General features: G+C 34.1%; 1 non-coding gene across 1 annotated transcript; it reads left to right on the top strand.

The window, feature by feature from the left end:
* The first annotated feature begins 16,180 nt into the window (after positions 1–16,180).
* Positions 16,181–16,253, top strand: Trnat-agu (transfer RNA threonine (anticodon AGU)). Its single transcript has one exon. It is a non-coding gene; the product is annotated as a tRNA-Thr (tRNA).
* Positions 16,254–20,418: the final 4,165 nt, after the last annotated feature.

Genomic DNA, 20,418 nt, shown 5'->3' with positions numbered 1-20,418 from the left:
AACTGTTAATTTCACTCTGTATGTAACATTTGTTAGCACATTAAGAATATTTTCATGGCCACTTACATTTTGTCCGATCAACATCTTGTTATGCAATTTGGTTGCAAGACGCCTTAATTTGTTTATCTTTGTGTTGTTATTGATCCTGTGAATATATATATTGTACATTTATTTATATGATAAGTCCTGTACATTGTTAATACCTTTGAAGATTAATGTATTATTGTTGTAATGGCCTACAATATTGATTCCAAATTAATTCAACTGTTTTGGTGAATTAAGCTTTTGTATAGTATATCCAATCTGCAGCTTGAGTCTAAGAGATGGACATTGGGACCTCCACTTTTTGTTGAAAAGAAGACCAGATAAAGTAACTCGTTTTTTAATCCCCTGCTGTCATCGATAGGAGGGATATTGATTTGGGTTTGTCTGTCTGTCCGTCCGTCTGTCTATCTGTAACACTTGGTTTCTGTGAAATAACTACCACAAATCTTAAGCGATTTTTTTGTAACTTTGTCACATGGTTAAATGTGCCAATGGCCTTAATGAATTCGCTAAGCACTTTCACCGGACCCTATTTGGCGGAGATATGGCCCTTTGATTAACGAAAAACAGCATTTTCAGCTGTTTCCGTTAAATAACTCACGCAAATATTACCAGATTTTTTTGAAACTTGGTAACCTGGTTTAATGTCTCTGGACCTTGGCCAAGTTAGATCGGGACTTTGATTGGGCCCTATTTGGCTGAGTTATGGCCCTTTGATGAATGGAAAACACTACTTTCGTCTGTTTTCGTTCAATAACTTTAGCAAGTGTTACTGGATATTCTTGAAATTTGATAACATGGTTAAATATCTCAGGGCCTTCGCAAAGTGGGATTGGCTCCCTATTTGGAGGACTTAATTGATCTTTGATTAACGTAAGCGGGGGATATAATTCGACGAATTTGCTTGATGTTTCCAATTTTGTTGCAAATTTAATAATAATAATAGTCTTTATTTCAAGTCGATAACACTTTCAGTCAGAGACTCGTCTTCCAGCTGCTTGACATAAAAAATATACAATATTTACAACAAAATATATATATTAATTACATCACTCATTTGTTTACAAAAAGGAGGGTCAAAGCATTTACCCATTTCCACTTGCAGTTTTTTACTGGATTGAAAGATACTTTCATTTAAATCAAAAGCTCTAGAAATATCCTGAGAGAATATGTTAATTATATGCATTATTAAAAAGAAATGTATAATGAATATACCTTCATTTATTTAAAATTATCTATCGTATGTATGGTAGGGCATTTTCTATTTGATTTTTCTTTGCATTGAACTTATATGAATGTTGCTTTACATGCTAATTTACTGTTTTACTTATATTTCAAAGAAATTTATTATTTCTCCATAAAGAAAAAGTCAAGGGACACATCCCAAATGACATATTTGTCATACCAAATTGGTCTCGGAATTATTTCTTTATAGATGTCATTAATTTGGTCTTAAGTGGCGGGGAGAGGAGGATTAAAAAAGGAGAGAATTTTGCATTATCAACCTTCATTTTATCAATCCAGTATCATGATTTCAAACGGATTAGAAAAATGTTATTCTCGTTGATCTGAAATGTTTATAAATAGTGAGAGGCCAAACCATTATAAAAGTGCTTTTTTTGCCAAAGTTTTGTTTTTATATCATTTTGATGTCCCTCAGTTTAATTTTTGTATAGATCTTTACACTATCTATTGTAAATTCAGTTATTGTTATTCATAAACATTTGTGATATTGTATTTGCATGTGTGATATAGTAATTATCTGTTGAACAGTAAATCTGTAATTATTTCACTGTACTTTTTACCTGATAATATGCACCTATTGTATGATGATATGTTGTATATGTAACCAGATTGTATCCAGTTTGTCCTACAGGTGTCTGTTTCAATATATATTGTTATCGATGTATAAGTTTCTTTGTACCGGTATATACTGTATTTGCTAGTTATGAGCACTAAGCCTGCTTACATTTACTGATATTAAACAGAGTACCTATACTTATTAAAAATGTCAAGTTCTTGGCAAGAACAAATAAATTTTCATGAAGTCACATTATATGTCCATACTTTCCTATGACTAATATATTAAAAGTAAAACTTAATAATTTAATCAAATAATATACTTTAGTCAAAATAGAATAAAGATCTGCTGATTTTAATGAATACGGTATTATGTCATGCATATTACAGAGTTACCTTCCCTGCAAGCGGATATCCATCGTGACGTCATTATTTTGTGAGCGAAACTCACATCATTATATACAGACAACTCTATCTACACCTACCTGCAAGGACAGATAACTCTGTAATAAGCAAATACAGAATAGATCTATGTGATAAGTGTTTCATGTATTCATCATGTACGAAATGAAATGTTTTGGGTCAAACGGAATATACGATAAGATTAACTCTACCAGCAGGGAATGAGTTGGTATAGTTATAGGGATAAAATTAAGATAAACGACATATAGAGCTCTCATATTAAGTTTAAAGTTTGGATTTCTACACACATAGGACATACTTGTACTGTAGTCTATTTGAACATTCGAGCGTTGAAGCTGTCAATGCTTTCCATGTATGTGTGTATATAAATATTACACATATCATATCTTATAATATATTTGTGTTATTCTGAGTTTTAAGAGGTGCCAGTAACATTTCCTTTAATTGAGACACAGATTGGGTCAAATACATTATATGTCAACCAATTATTGTGAATTACTTCTGAAAATTTCCAAACCTTACAGCTTAGTGCATTTGATATATTGTTGATATAACCAATAGATAATCAGATGTATTTTTTATGTTGATCGAGCCTTTAACAGGATAAGTTGACAAGTTTAATTACTAACAGGTATATTACCATGGGGCACCTAGTTAAATGTCTCTGCCTTTTAGTTTTAGTTAATTGAAAAGATGTTGCAAAATAAGTTTAGCCTCTCTGACCTCTATTACCTCTATTGGTAGTTGGTTAATGAATTTTCTAAATTAGATTATTTAAAGGGACAATTCACTCAGGCTAATTCTTTTACATAACCAAGAAGTAAAATATGACATAAACTTATTGTTCTATATTCTCAATGAAACATATAACAAGAAATATTGACAAATTCCACATTATTGTTTATTATTTTAATTGATACTATTGTAATTACAAATCGTTGATCAATACGATTAAGCAGGTACAATATGTACGCTGTACCCATACGCGAGCCAAAGTCACGCACATTAAACAAATGAACTATATAACCACTGAGGAGGTGATAAAATGAATTTTTAGGTAAGACAATTCGCCTAATAAGGTTAACACGCTACTGTCAGAGCGATTTGAGCAGTTCTAGACAAAAGTTGCATTACTCTTCGAGCAAGGGACAGGGTTCGGCATACAAGATGTTCGACCACAATGTGTAATGGCGGACAGCGAGCGAGTTTGAACATTTTACACGCATTTCACCACCATGGGCTTTTCTGGCATATCACAGTAAAACCGACTGATCTAATTTCCATTAGAACTGGGTCTTTTCCGATATATGTATAAATTTTTAGCCCACCATCATCAGATGGTGGGCTATTCAAATCGCCTTTCGTCCGTGGTCCATCGTCCGTCCGTCCGTCCGTCCGTCCGTTAACAATTCTTGTTACCGCTATTTCTCAGAAAGTGCTAAAGGGATCTTTTTCAAATTTCATATGTAGGTTCCCCTAGGACCCTAGTTGTGCATATTGCATTTTGGGACCGATCGGTGAACAAGATGGCCGACAGGCGGCCATCTTGGATTTTGATAGTTAAAGTTTGTTACCGCTATTTCTCAAAAAGTACTGAAGGGATCATTCTCAAATTTCATATACAGGTTCCCCTAGGACCCTAGTTGTGCATATTGCATTTTGGGACCGATCGGTGAACAAGATGGCCGACAGGCGGCCATCTTGGATTTTGATAATTAAAGTTTGTTACTGCTATTTCTCAAAAAGTGCTGAAGGGATCTTTCTCAAATTTCATATACATGTTCTCCTAGGACCCTTGTTGTGCATATTGCATTTTGGGACCGATCGGTGAGCAAGATGGCCGACAGGCGGCCATCTTGGATTTTGATAGTTAAAGTTTGTTACCGCTATTTCTCAAAAAGTGCTGAAGGGATCTTTCTCAAATTTCATATACAGGTTCCCCTAGGACCCTAGTTGTGCATATTGCATTTTGGGACCGATCGGTGAACAAGATGGCCGACAGGCAGCCATCTTGGATTTTGATAGTTAAAGTTTGTTACCGCTATTTCTCAAAAAGTACTGAAGGGATCTTTCTCAAATTTCATATATAGGTTCCCCTAGGGCCCTAGTTGTGCATATTGCATTTTGGGACCGATCGGTGAACAAGATGGCCGACAGGCAGCCATCTTGGATTTTGATAGTTAAAGTTTGTTACCGCTATTTCTCAAAAAGTGCTGAAGGGATCTTTCTCAATTTTCATATACAGGTTCCCCTAGGATCCTAGTTGTGCATATTGTATTTTGGGACCGATCGGTAAACAAGATGGCCGACTGACGGCCATCTTGGATTTTGATAGTTAAAGTTTGTTATCGCTATTTCTCAGAAAGTACTGAAGGGATCTTTCTCAAATTCCATGCATAGGTTCCCCTTGTACCATAGTTGTGCATAGTACCTTTTAGGACTGATGCATAATGCCTTTCGGGACTGATCGGTAAACAAGATAGGCAACCGGCCGCCATCTTAGATTTCATTGTTGAAGTTTGTTACCACTATTTCTTAGAAAGTACTATAGCGATCTGTCTCAAATTTTATATGTAGTGTGTTTGAAAAAGTTTGAAAAGCAGGGAAAAGATCCCTCTTTCCATTGTCAGACATTGATCATTCTTTGGTGGGCGCCAAGATCCCTCTGAGATCTCTTGTAATGTTCTCTTAGACTGAATTGTCCCTTTAATACCAACATCAGATATATCTAAAACCCTGTACACAACATTTTGAAAATGTTTGCTGAACAATGGATATTTATGATATTTATTGTTGTTTTTTTTGTTTTTTTTTAAGTTTGAGATCTTTGTTATTGTGTAAGTTTGAACCATTCTCTTTTCTATAGATATCTTATTTTTGAACATGATTTCAAATAATTCACATAACGTTACATTTGAAAGCTACTGAACAAAAAATAATCAGCTTTATCAAAAATTCAGTATTTTTAGCCCACCATCATCAGATGGTGGGCTATTCAAATCGCTTTTTGTCCGTGGTCCGTCCGTCCTTCCGTCCGTCCGTCCTTCCGTCCGTCCGTCCGTTAACAATTCTTGTTATCGCTATTTCTCAGAAAGCACTGAAGGGATCTTTCTCAAATTTCATATGTAGGTTCCCCTAGGGCCCTAGTTGTGCATATTGCATTTTGGGACCAATCGGTTAACAAGATGGCCGCCAGGCAGCCATCTTGGATTTTGATACTTAAAGTTTGTTATCGCTATTTCTCAGAAAGTACTGAAGAGATCTTTCTCAAATTTCATATGTAGGTTCCCCTAGGGCCCTAGTTGTGCATATTGCATTTTGGGACCAATCGGTTAACAAGATGGCCGCCAGGCAGCCATCTTGGATTTTGATACTTAAAGTTTGTTATCGCTATTTCTCAGAAAGTACTGAAGGGATCTTTCTCAAATTTCATATGTAGGTTCCCCTAGGGCCCTAGTTGTGCATATTGCATTTTGGGACCAATCGGTTAACAAGATGGCCGCCAGGCAGCCATCTTGGATTTTAATACTTAAAGTTTGTTATCGCTATTTCTCAGAAAGTACTAAAGGGATCTTTCTCAAATTTCATATGTAGGTTCCCCTAGGGCCCTAGTTGTGCATATTGCATTTTGGGACCAATCGGTTAACAAGATGGCCGCCAGGCAGCCATCTTGGATTTTAATACTTAAAGTTTGTTATCGCTATTTCTCAGAAAGTACTGAAGGGATCTTTCTCAAATTTCATATGTAGGTTCCCCTAGGGCCCTAGTTGTGCATAATGCGTTTTTTTGGATCGATCGGTCAACAAAATGGCCACCAGGCAGCCATCTTGGATTTTGATAGTTAAAGATTAATATCGCTATTTCTCACAAAGTACTGAAGGGATCTTTCTCATATTTCATATGTAGGTTTCCCTAGGGCTCTTGTTGTGCATAATGCGTTTTTGGATCGATCGGTCAACAAAATGGCCGCCAGGCTGCCATCTTGGAATTTGATAGTTAAAGTTTGTTATCGCTATTTCTCACAAAGTACTGAAGGGATCTTTCTCATATTTCATATGTAGTATTTTATTTATTTATTTTTTTTTTTCAATGTTCTAAACAAATTACAATTCCTTTTAAATATTCTTCTACACTGGACCTATTACTCAGCAAGAAAATGTTTGGCTCATTTGTTAGTGTACATTTATTATCGAACATCAGTGATTTTGTACAATAACTTGGTTGTTGTTAGTTTTATAGTCATCAGTAAGTACAAATATAGCTTTTAATAACTTCTTGATACATTATTGCTATAATCATGTTAAAGCTTTGCTGATGTAATGTACTGCTGTATGGGTTGGTTATAATTAAAAATTATATGATTATGTAATCATATCAAAACAACATATACTTTCTTAGTCATAGTTTTCTGTTCAGACTCTGTATCACAATAAGACTTTCTGACAGACAATAAAGTTTGATGTCGGATCTAAAGTAAATTTGGCCTGGCTTTAGCATCTGTATACAAGTATATGCCACATTTTAGCACAAAGTTTTTACAATTTGAAGTTGTTGATGTGGATATGTATTAGAAATGATATGAATAAACTAACATTTATAATTTGGTTCTGGATTGTTGGGAATTTAGAGTAAAAAACTTAAGTATATATTCCGTCTTTGCATATTACAGAGTTAGCTCCCTTGCGGGTAGGTATCGATTGTGACGTCATTATTTTGTGAGCACAATTCACGTTATTTTCTCTGAAAAGTATGACGTTGCGCTCGCAAAAACATGACGTCACAATATATACCTACCTGCAAGTGCAGATAACTCTGTAATATGCAAAGACGGAATAGATGTAAGGTACAATTATGGATGTTATTGATTTCAAAATGATTCCTAACTTTTATTAAACCATAATACCATTAATCAAGCTTTTTGGGCTGCTGAAAGCGCATTAGGGGGTCATGTTTTGAAGGGAAATTAGAGTACCCAAAGAAAACCCCCCATGGGTGGGTTGGTGACTTGAACTGGGAATTATAAAATATAGAGAGTTTTGCATATGATGCAATTTCCAAAATATTAAAAACACAACTTTAGGATTTTTTTTATCAAATTTAATATTCTGAATGTCACAAATGCTTTTTATGTGTCCCATTTACAATCAAATACAATAGAAAAAAATCAACAATACAATGGGTTTTTTTTTTTTTTTTTTAATTTTAATGCAGGGAGAGTTTTGCCGTTTGCCGTTGCGCAATGCTAATGTATGTGTGAGTATTTTAGATAACTTTGGATTTTGCTTTTTTCATTACCAGGTTCAATAGCACATAAAGCCAGAATAGGAATAGGAATGATGGGACAGGCATGGTTAACCTTGTATGTCACAAATTTCATCAGACACAAAATCAAATTCTTGGCTTGATGAATTCCCTTTAACTAGTAATGGGTGCAGGTTGTCATAGACCTTGCCTTAGTGTTATTTTATTGTCTGCCATTCTGATTTTCAGTTTAGTTATTTGTACATTTATGTAACAACAATGTAGCAAAGGAAATCTTGGTTTGATGGATTCCCTTCAACCACTGTCCAGTAATACAAGTTACCTTAATTTACAGTAACACAGGACCTTGTCTGATGATGGGTTTATTGTCTGTCAATTCTATTTGTATAACAAAAGATGAGGCAAAGTCCTGTGTTCATAGTCAAGGTAGTAACAAAATCAATCTTATATCACTTTCGATAAATGCTGTTTTGACCAGATTGTACCTACAAAAATGTTGTGTTATGGAGTTGGTGCATCTTATTATATAAACATTGCTTTGTAATACTGTTATATGAACACTATTTTGACTTGAAATGATGTAGTGCATTTTGATTTCATGCCAATACAAGAATTGAAAACTGTCTTTGCATGTCTTTTATTTCCTGTGGTCAAATGTGAAAACAAAACCTGTACAAAGTCATGATGTGTCAGCATATTAACAAGATAACAGGCTTGTATTGTTTACCTAGACGTTTCAGGGAAAAAAAAACAAGATTTATCCAGCTTTAGACCTGCATCTTAAATCATTGTACATCAATGTAATCTGTACAATAATGATCCTTACCCATGGAGCTGCTAGTAGTGAGATGCAATATTATTCACCACATAGTTCCATAGACCTAGAGCCATTCTTGCTCTGCCAGAGGAAATCTTGGTGTATCTATATTGCAGCCAAGGACTGTCTGTCCACAATCACGGACTTGGTCTTGCTTCATTTGTGGTTAATCATTTAGAATTTATACGTCTATATAGCATAAGACCTCCTGTGACTTATGTGTACAACATGCGAGTTTGTTAAAATGAATGACCTTGATTTTCAGTCACCTTGAGTTAAAATACAATGTAGGAAACATGTTCTGATGTAATGTATTTGGACTCTAGAGGATGGGAATGATATGCTAACTAAAGCCATATACTCGGGATATCATTAAGGCTGTCTATAGAGGTATCGTTTGAAGGTGACGCTCCATAAGGTAGAACTGCACCACATAACTCAAAGCTTTTGGTGTTACTGCAGGTTAACCAAAACTTCGTTAAGATATTACACAAAGTCAGGTCGGCAGTAAAAGAAGTAATTTATTGTTGCAGACTGTTTCTGATCGATTATTTGATATAACTATCTGTAGACAAAAACGAATTCGTGGTGTACGAAAGATTCCCCAGACTGTATGAAGCGTTTTTTTCTAAAGACCAGTTTGGATATATTTTTCGATTGTCAACGTGTTTGGTCACTTTTCCCTACAAGCACTTGCAGTTAAAAACTGTCTAAAAAGAACCCCTTTTTTAAATAACAGGGGTCTTGCACATTCTACAAGACAATGAGATTTGTGCATTTCCCTTTGCAACCCTTTCCGGCATTATCATTTCGAAGACTGCCTGGCGCCATGATTTGATACTTGACTTTCCTAGGCACTATATACGATTTGGTTGGTTTTTCCCTGACAATTGGTTTGTCACGTTTCCCTTGGTACTAAACGATTTGGAGCGCTTTTCCATAGCAATATGATTTGACAGACTTTTACTTTGGCGCTATACGATTTGACACACTTATCCATGGCAAAATTTGACAGAATTTTACTTTGGCGCTATACGATTTGACACACTTATCCATGGCAAAATTTGACAGACTTTTACCTTGGCGCTATACTATTTGACACACTTATCCATGGCAATATGATTTGGCACACTTTTACCTTGGCGCTATATTATTTGACACACTTTTCCATAGCAATATGATTTGGTATACTTTTACGTTTGCGCTATATGATTTGACACACTTTTTCCATGATGGCAAAATTTGACAGACTTTTCCCTTGGAACTCAACTATTTGGCGCACTTTAATAGACCTTTTCACGCTTATTTCCACATATGATTTGGCGCGCTCTTCCACTGCACTGTGATTTGCGCTTCTCACGACTTATACTAGCGAGCAGGTGCTCTGCATTACATGGGTAGGCCAGGGCACCAGGCTAGACTTACACAATATTAAACAGGACGACTAGAATCTATCTATTTTTAGCGTGTTTTTTTTCTTTTTCATTTTTGTGATTTTTCCCTCCAAGGGCGTACTGTACTGTATCGTTTTTGAGATAAAAAAAAAGTGTTAGGGGAGAACTATATTCTGCACTAGGCCTATTTCTGACTCAGTGGTCTACTAGCACAGGGATCTGAGTACAGTCAGTGTATAGTACTATGTAGAAAGTAATAGATCTAGACCCCTGGCCTAAATCGTATAAAAATGGTATAGGACACTTTAGATACACTCCGATCCCTGAGGTAAAATATGTCGTTTTTGACATGAACGGCCTTTCATAGTTAACACCACAGGGATCTGAGAATTAGTTACAAATTATATAATCATGGACCCACCAGAGTGCCATAAGACAATTTTAGACGTTTTAGTATTCTGGATTAAAAAACGTTAAAAATCATAATCTACATGGTACTATATACGAGAGGCTTTTATCGTCTTAATGACGGGACTTTGTACATGTATATATATAGATGTGTAGGATGATATCGAAAAGAAAATTATCGCTCTTTCCAACGGTAGTAACAGTTTTTATGACGATGTACTAGAAATGTGGTTTTAATAGCCGCTAAAGGTAGGCGGATTAGAAATTTGGAATCTAAGGCTTTCCACCCTTCTCGTATATAGTACCATGTAGAGAATGATTTTAACGTTTTTTAATCCAGACCTCTAAAACGTCTAAAATTGTCTTAGGACACTCTGGTGGGTCCATGATTATAATCTGTAACTAATTATCAGATCGCTGTGTATAGTACCATGTAGAGTATGATTTTTAACGGTTTTTAATCTAGACTTCTAAAAAGTCTAAAAATGGTCTTATATTATAAAAATGGTCTTGATTATATTACTGTAACTACCTAATTGAAAACATACTGGACGTTTAAATGCGGTTTATTCATTCTTGTTCGTCGTCAAGGAACTAAAAAAAACATTAGTTATTTCTTCCCCACTCAGCATTCATCGTGGTTGTCGTCAAGGGGATCCTATCGCCCCATACCTCTTCATTCTGTGTGTTGAAATTTTAGCTGCTAGAATAAGAAATAATAAAAATATCAAAGGGATTGAACTTCAAAATGTAAATATTTTAAATGTACAATATACTGATGATACCGGTTTAATATTAGACGGTTCAGAAAGATCTTTAAGGGAATCTATTGTTGAATTGAACCACTTTGCCAGAATTTCAGGGCTTTCTATTAATACGAGTAAGACACAAGTTATTTGGATAGGTAGTTGCAAATATAGTCAAGAAACCTTCTTGCCAGAACTAAATCTGATTTGGGGAAAGGATAAATTTAGCTTTCTAGGAATAGAATTTTGTGTAGATTTAAATGAAATCCCCAAGATGAATTTTGATAAAAAGATTGTGAAACTAAAATCACTTTTAAATGTATGGAGCAGGAGAAATTTGACACCACTTGGTAGAATTAACATAATAAAATCTTTATTAATTTCACAGCTTAACTACCTGTTCATTACTTTGCCTAATCCTCTTGAGAAATTCATTAACAAATTGAACTCTCTATTATATGATTTCCTGTGGAATAACAAACCACATAAAATAAAAAAAAATACACAAAAGGCGGGTTAAAAATGATTGATGTACGTTCTTTTATTGATTCACTAAAATTAGGCTGGGTAAGAAGAATATTTCAGTCTTCTAGTAAATGGAACCTGCTTCTGAATACTACTATAGACTTCAATAAATTACAAAATTGTGGCAAAGAATTCATTTGTGTCTGTGCCTCCTCATGCAAAAATAAGTTTTGGAAAGATGTTTTTTAAAGCCTGGTCAGAATGAATAACTCTATGTTTCTGAGAAATGTTACACAGGATTCTATCTTAAAAACACCGCTATGGTATAACAATGATATTCAAGTTGGAAATAGTTGTCTTTTATCCAAATTGGTTTAAGGCAGCAATTTTTACAGTCAACGACCTTGTTAAAAACACTGATGATATGACCTTTTATTCATTTGATGAATTTCTTCAAAATTTCAGGATTAATACAAATTTCCTTCAGTATCATGGTGTAGTTACTGCAGTGAAACGCTTTCTTCAAAAGTATAATTTTCAAATGAAAAGGCTAGCCCAACCTTTCTTGCCACATCTATTAGAAATATTTTTTATGAATAAAAAGGGGTCTAAAGATTTCTACAAATGCTTAATTTCACCACCTCCCACTCCAAATGGTATCAAGAAATGGAATGAATATTTTGATTTTGAATTTGATAATGAAAAAATGGCAAAAAATACTTAAAAAACCCTTTTCTGTCACAAAAAGTTCCAAACTGCAATGGTTTCAGGTTAGAATTATACACCATATTTTAATAACGAATACTTTTCTTTACAAAACAAAGTTGTATCCTAGCCCATTATGTTCACTCTGTAATAAGGAAAGAGAAACTATTATTCACTGTATATGGGAATGTTGTGAAGTACAAAAGCTATTACAGCAATTTGAAAATCTGTTTGACATTTTATTTATTCCTGTTGTTTTAAATAAAGAATCATTTCTTTTTGGAATATTGTCTCCGGTTGCTAACATTGTTGATAACGAAATTATAATCTTAATCAAACACTATATATATAAAAGTAGATGTCTACATAAACCCTTAAGTCTTGACGCCCTCATCAATACTATTAAAGGATCATTTCAATACTGTGAAATTCACCACATATTATAAAAATGAAAACATAAAAAGGAAATTTGACAATAATTGGAGAAAATGGAAACATTTTATTGAAATGTAGCTATAAAAATTTAACATGCATGTGTGAAACCAAAACTTTAATTTTAATTCCTGACTTTGCCTTTTTAGAAAAAAATGTTTTGTTTTTTTTTTGCTTGTTTTTTTCTTCTTCTTCTTCATTTATAGCAGTTGTGGGATCTCTCTCTCTCTTTTTCTCTTTCTTCCCTCTTTTTCTCACCCCCTCTCCAAATTTAAGTGTTTGATGTATAGTTAATTATAAAAATGAGGATTTTATTTCTTTTGTGTATGAGTTAAGAGTGTGTGAAGGTATACAAGGGTGTGTAAGTGTGTGTGCTTATGTTAGGGTGTGTGTGTATGTATGTATGTATGTATGTATGTATGTATGTATGTATGTCATATATGTATATATCTTCAACACTAACGTTATATATGTACCTGTGCATGTACGCTTTTTAAGTATGCTTGTATAGGCCTATGTATCTATGTATGCATGTAAGTATGCATCTTTATAAGGAAATATGTAACTACTATACATATGATTTACAATATATGTGTGTATGTATAAACCTATGTAATAGATGTATGAATGTATCTATGTACTTTATATGATTGCAGTTAATATACATGTATAGACGTATCAACATCAATCCGCCATCTTGAAATTTTAGAGTTATCCTCCCCTTGATCGGAGTAAAGACACTTCCGGTTTTCATTGCACAATATAGAAACAGCTTACAACTACCTGCATTTTTGTGTAACTTTGAAACGATTTTCCCCGATTTGTGACACATGTTGTTGGTAATACTGTTTGGACTGCATATTTTTTTATATGTATGTGTTTTTTCTCGTAAATATTGGATAGTTTCCCCACTTTTTCGTTCATTTTTTAAGTGGGCGTGGCCGATATTAAAAGTTTTAGTGGAGGGTCAATTCGACTTCACGAGTCCTATCCTACGTCTTCCATCTTTCTCGAGACTGTATTAAAGCATGGTGAAATTAGCATGTGATAATATCCACTGATCACTGTAAAAAAAATAACGTTTAAAAAAGAACTCTGTGGTTTCACTAGCAACTTGAAAATTATGATGTCTCTCTGCAAACTGTTTTGGCCTATTGATCAGTGCAATGGTCACTGGTTTTTGTTATACATGTAGTGCAAGTTGATGGTTACATTTAAAAGTAATTCATAAGTGCATGATCACAAATACACTACAAAACAATTAATCAGCTTGTTACATTTACATACACATGGACTTCAAGTTGGTATATTTCACAAGGTTTAACATCTGTAATAATTTTGTAAAAGTTAAATATAATTCTAAAACATATATTCCGAGCCGGTTTGTGACTTTACACGAAAAATGCTCCACATGCAATAATTATAAAAGCTGATTTCCATTTTGTTTGACACTCTTGTAAACAAAAAATCCAATGAAGCAAATAGGTCATCATTTTTTATCAAAGGAGGAAGTCAAATAAACCAAGGAGTAAACATATATTTTTTGAACATGTACATATACGAGCTGTTATCACTTATTTGTAGTATCTGATCGAACACGAATATATTAAGTCTTATATATATCAATCACAAATACATGAACTATATATTTTTATGATGGGTACGAGTCCGCCAAATTCCATGAGTACGGGTTAGCCATGATTGGTTGCGAGTTCGCCAAATGTGGGTACGAGTTTGTTTGGGTACGAAATTGAATGGGTAAGGGATTACCATAATTCGATCCAAATTAGTAACTGACAACTTAGAACGCACTGGAAATGGACATGTACCTTTCATTGATTATAGGCAATTAATGGCTATTATAATATAGGATTCTTTCATGTCACTTGGAATTATATTTACTCAAAACCTAATACAACTTGTCCATATCTTGTAAGTGTCATCATTCAAACAAATGAATACTGTGTAGTTGCTGTATTTGAAGTGGACACAGAGAGAATATACTGTAGATTAAGGATTTTTTTCTCATAAAAAGTCTAAATTGGATGACACTTGTGTATACATAGATTTCTTTTCTGCACCCTAGGATCTGGAAATAAAACTGTTAAAAACTTACCATCACTGTTTTGTCAATGTTTCTGCTACTTGGAATAGTTTGAAACAATTGTTTATGTGAAAACAAATCTTAAATGGATTATTTGACTTGTACTTTGAAATGTTTGCTTTCTTCTGAAATACTTGGTAAATGATGATAGTCTTTTCATTCAAATCAGAAATATTTAATGCCATATCATGATCCCTTTAGGTAGATAAATGTATCATTATTATTTATATTCAAAATGAAATACACATGCACTCTTTACACATACTTCATAGCACTTTATTTAGATATACATGTATGAATCCTTATGTGCACATAGTTTTCAAATAAAACCAATTTGAATTGACCTACATGTAAATCTTAAAAAGTTGATACGCTGATGACAACAAAAGGTAATCAGTGGTAGGTGTTGCTGTCTAAATGAAGAGGAAGCTGAAAGAATGTACATGTTTGTACTTATATGTGTTTGTTTATGTGAATTGTATTCCACCGCCTTCATGAAGAAGTTAAACCGTTATCTCTTTCATTTTATGTGGTTATATATATCAGAGTAGATTGTCAGCAATTAAGCAAATTATTATTTATTTATAATTTGATGATAACTATATACAAATGATAAATGCATATACATCAAACCATACTGTGTTACAAATACACTTTGATGATGCATGATACTGCAGCTATTGATGTAAAAATGCATATAATAAAGTTTTTTTTTTTTTTACTTTTTAGAACATAGTACATTGTAACTATGCTAGAAATCCATCTATACATTCATCACATTTTAGCCAGAATGGTACCTTCAAACTTCAGAAAACACAGAATCGGAGATCCTATATATAAAAAACTGGAAAGAAAACCTGGCTTATATACACATGTTACATGTATTGTATATATTTTTTATTTGTTGGATATAAATACATGTACAATACATTCAGGTTCAGGTTAATCAAACTTCTTTAGTGATTGATATGCATCTTAGGAGATTTTTTATTGCAAATTTCTTGTGAAATTACTGATGCTAGCAAACTGCCCAAACCAAAAGAAAACTATCTTCAAATCTTGATATTTGCAATTATTTTTTCAAGCTGACAGAAATCTTGTGTATCTAGCCTCACTGCATTGTCTCTTTAGTAAGGGATATGGCCATGACAGCGACACATAGGAAAACTGCCAAAAAAGATTACACTGTGTATTATGTAACGAACATCATAAATAATGATGATTTGTGAGAATTTGAAGACATAATTGTTTGTTATTTGATTTGGAATACAGATGGAAAATACATTAGAAATTTATGAGAAAATGATTCTTTTAGGTACACTTTCAGACATAACCTATGATATTTTTCTAATCAGTGACATTTTCCCACCCATTTCTGCCAGAAATGGTTAATTATTTTTCAGGTTAGTTTATAAGTGTTCAAGCCCTTGGTTTGAAGATTTAATTGCTTTCAGCTGGCTGTGACATTGTCTTAGGACTAGTATAAACCAAAGTCTTAGAAGTAAACATACATGTACATTGTAATAACCAAATATGCATTATATATTTGTAGTGGGATTAGACTGGGGCGATCATCGGTGACCAGATAGCTCAGTTGGTAGAGCACTCGGCTAGTGTTCTGAGGGTCCCGGGTTCGAATCCCGGTCTGGCCGTTACATTTTCTCCTGTATATATACCAGGGATCAAATCTAGGTTGTGGGGAAAAACTATGGTCCTTTTCAAAATTGGGAAAGATTTATAATATATATTTGACCATTCTCATTTTGGTAGAAATAATCATTTTGAAGTGTTATAACACCTAGAATGTTATTGCAGGATTCAGTAAACAGATTTTTAAGCTCCATCATCATAGATATATGTAGCAGATGTATAATAAACATGAAGACATTTACAACCAAAGGCTTAAAATGTGATGAAAAATAAGACAAAGGGGGATTTTTGTCATAAAAAGTGTTCAGTTTTAGCTTCAAATGGGATTTTTTTTTAAGTTTAGAGGGGAATTCAATCCTTGAGGGGAACTAACCATAAACGGTTCTAAATCAGAGCTAGATTGATACCTGTATGTACATGTAATTATTGTAAAAAACAAAAACATACTCTTTTGAATGTTGTATACATCTACATTTGAACATGTTATGATGTACATACATGTAGTAACAACATTCATTTAATTATTTACATTAAGCATGTTTTCAGATGGTATTATTAGAAGACAAATTCCGTCTACAGGTTCATATTTGTAGTCTGTTCCAATAATGGTATGATAGTGGGAAATGTTTATTTTAATTTACATACATACAATTAAAGTACATAACACAAATTAACAAAATGTTGTTACGGTGACATTAAATACTTTATTCAGTTCAAAAACATAAGTTTTGTTAATAATAATTTATAGAGTGGTATATTACTATGTTGATACTGTAGGATGTATACAAATCGTGAGACGTCAAACTCCTTCATGTGCTATGGTCGAAGACACAATATTTATTGACCTATTTCACTGAAACGGCTACTTTTAAGTGTTAGAATTAAATCACAGATGCTTACAAACAAACAGGGATATGTAGACGTTATAAGTTTATCTGTACATTTAATACAGCTGTCAAATCACCGTCAACAGTAATGTATCTACGCGAAAGGTACGTGTATGTAACCAGTGTAATGGACCGCCATTATCACGTTACCGGGGACTTAGAGTCGGTAGTTTTTATAGTGAATATGAGTTGACAGTTAACTATATTCTTTCACTTGGTTTAAACAGCAGTTCAAAATCCAAACATAACATACATGTACCTCTAAAATTTCGTAATTTAAGTGTTTTAACGCAAAAGATCAGCTGACATCTACTACCATGCAATGGTCATTATGGTCTAGGATTCGGGTAAAAAAGTCATTGGATGGAACATAGAAGATGGAGTGACGTCGTTTTTTCTCGAAATATCCTCCAAAATCGGCAGTATGAGGTAAAAGTGAGGTATGACATCGGTACCTTCAAAACAAGATGGCGGACCGCGGGTGATTTGAAAGAAAAACAATAACAGAATCTACGTTATTCTACGTTATGCATTGATACTCCGTATTCATCAGTGACCTTGCTTTTTGGAGTTTGATGACAATTAAACCCTATGATACTCTGAGCTAAAATAAACATCGATGTCTAAGCCTATACGGAAGCTAGAAAAATATCTGCAAAAAACTCCACTCAGTTTTCCAAACAAAAACAGAGTATGGAGGCCTTTAGTTATTGGAGACAGCAAAGGGTTAGTACTCCAAAACATCTACAAAGAAATTAAAGAGGACAAACCAAGTATTGAGTTTGATTGTTTAGCAGGAGCATCGACAGAAAAATGTATAAGTATTATTGAAAAGAAAATAAGGAAAAGGAACATAAGAAGGAATCAGAAAACCGTGATTTACTTATGGACAGGCACATGTGACCTTACAACTAAGGACAGCACATCAGGTAAAATAAGTCTGCGGTTTCAAGATGTGGCGGAAGGTAAGGAGCACTATACCAACCAGGTTATGAAAATATTAGGCCTGTTCTCAAACTATTCTCGCCTAAACCTATGCTTAATGTACATACCAGCATATTCTACTGAGGCATGGAACCAATATAAAGGTTTTGAGGATACTGATGGAACATTTCACAAAGAAGATAAAATTCTTTGGAAACAAATCAAGGAGATAAATTCTTTTATCTATGAACATAATAAAGAGGAGAAATTTAAATCACCCTGTTTCCATATTGATGTTGTAAAAACAAGGAAATCCAAAGGAAAAACAGCACAACAGGAGCTAGCGATAGAGTTGTACAGGGAAGGAATTCACCCGATAACAACATTAAAGAAGGTATGGATCCAGCGCCTAATGGAGCGTGTGTATGGAGACTGCTATTAAAATAACAACACAAGTTGGTTTATACCTATAGATAGCTGGACTGAAGTGTGAAACTAGTGGGGTTATCTTGCTGTTCACACACTATAGGGAAAACACCAATTGTGTCAAGATTATAGACTTCAGCAGTAGAACAGGATCCACAACAATCTGTACTAGACTACATTATATATACCGATCGTGAGATATGAGTAATAGAGGAAGAAAGCGTGGGGGTAGGCGGGGATCGCTATCCCAAGGCACAAGTAAAACCACTAGCAAGAGACCAAGGAAAAGTAGCAGTGATAAATGCTGTTGTCCCATATGTACGACAGAGATTGGTGACGACACTGAAGGAATACAATGTGAGGTGTGTGAATGCTGGTTCTGTTTGGCGTGTGCAAAGATACCTACCGAGCTCTATAAGTTAGCCAAAAACGGATTTCTTGATAACTTCAAATGGACATGCAATACATGCAAGTGTAATTTCCCCAAATTCAGTTCAATGGACAAGGCACTGAAAGAGATTAAAGAAACAACAAAACTGAGGTTGGATAAACTTGAAAAACAGGATGGAAAATGTTGAACAGGGAATTCCTGGCAAGGTGACCGAAGCAGTTGAAGAAATGAAAGATGATATTGTCACTAACATGAGAAAAGATATAGATGAGGTGATTGAAAAAAGAATACAAGAAATGGAGGATAGAAGAAGAAGGGAGATGAACCTCATGATATTCAATTTGCCCGAGTCGGAGAGCGATAATTCTCAAATTACGGGACGTCGACATTTGCAAGTTGGAGGAATAGAAATCAAAGAAATCATCAGACTATTAGTAGGGCGAGGGCGACAAACTACACAAACCCTTCCTTTAAAAGTGCGCTGGCAACTTTATTCCGACGTAACGAAGTAAAAGACTGTAACAAACAGAAATAACCTTGTCTGAGTATTTTGACTTAATCTACAATGCGACTATAGACTTAAAATATCACAATACAACATACTTGAAATGTACTTGAAAAGTACTTAAGTAAACTTGAAATGTACTTGAAAAGTACTTAAACTGTTATATGACTGACTAGAAACATGCCTTAATCATGATAACAATATACACTTTGTTATACTACTTATGGTTACCTAATTATCTGACTAAATGCGATACAAACATAACTCACTTCAATTAATGTAATTCCTAGCTACAAATACTATACAATCCTTACAGGAAATCCGTTATTTCTAGCTCTATACAGCGTTCAATATAATAAACACTCTCGGTACACTGAACATACGTATGGTCAACTCGACCCAAAACCTACACTAGTAAATAGGGACAATTGTGGGCGAAATGACTTACAGAAAAGACCCTAGGCCACATGGCATTGTTTATCGCGACAAATGCCAGGGCTTCTATCAACTAATTTCTGACAACAATACTGTAATCTAATTTCTGACAACAATACTGTAATCTTATTTATCGAAACATATTTTAACATTATAGTTCATGTAATACATATAAAACTTACATTATGGCCTCATAAACTTCTCAAATTATCTTTACAAGTATCAGCGTTCTTCTCCATTCATGACTGCCACTCTTTCTACCTTACAGTGTTGAAGAGTTCTCTAAGGCGCGAAAACACCATAAGCGAGCTTACGTTCAAAGGGAAATAACTCTTTGACAAATGAACAACTTTCAGCGCAACTGTAACAACACACTCCCCGTCTGGTATAACAATACCACTCTCTTACAATAATCTTAACTACTATTCTAAATATTTCCAAACTGAATCCTAATTAAGTTTGACACAATTATCTCAAACATTGTGAAACTTAAACTAAACAACTTAAGTGAAACTTGCAAATGTCTTTAACAAGAGAAACATACACGATATTGTTCCTTTTACTTATGTCTATGAATTCAGCAGAACCGTAGATCTAGT

Source organism: Argopecten irradians, chromosome 5 (genome assembly GCF_041381155.1).
Source record: "Argopecten irradians isolate NY chromosome 5, Ai_NY, whole genome shotgun sequence".
Classification (NCBI taxonomy): domain Eukaryota; kingdom Metazoa; phylum Mollusca; class Bivalvia; order Pectinida; family Pectinidae; genus Argopecten; species Argopecten irradians.
The sequence above is the reverse complement of the archived record's forward strand: the minus strand, read 5'-3'. Positions and strand labels throughout refer to the sequence as shown.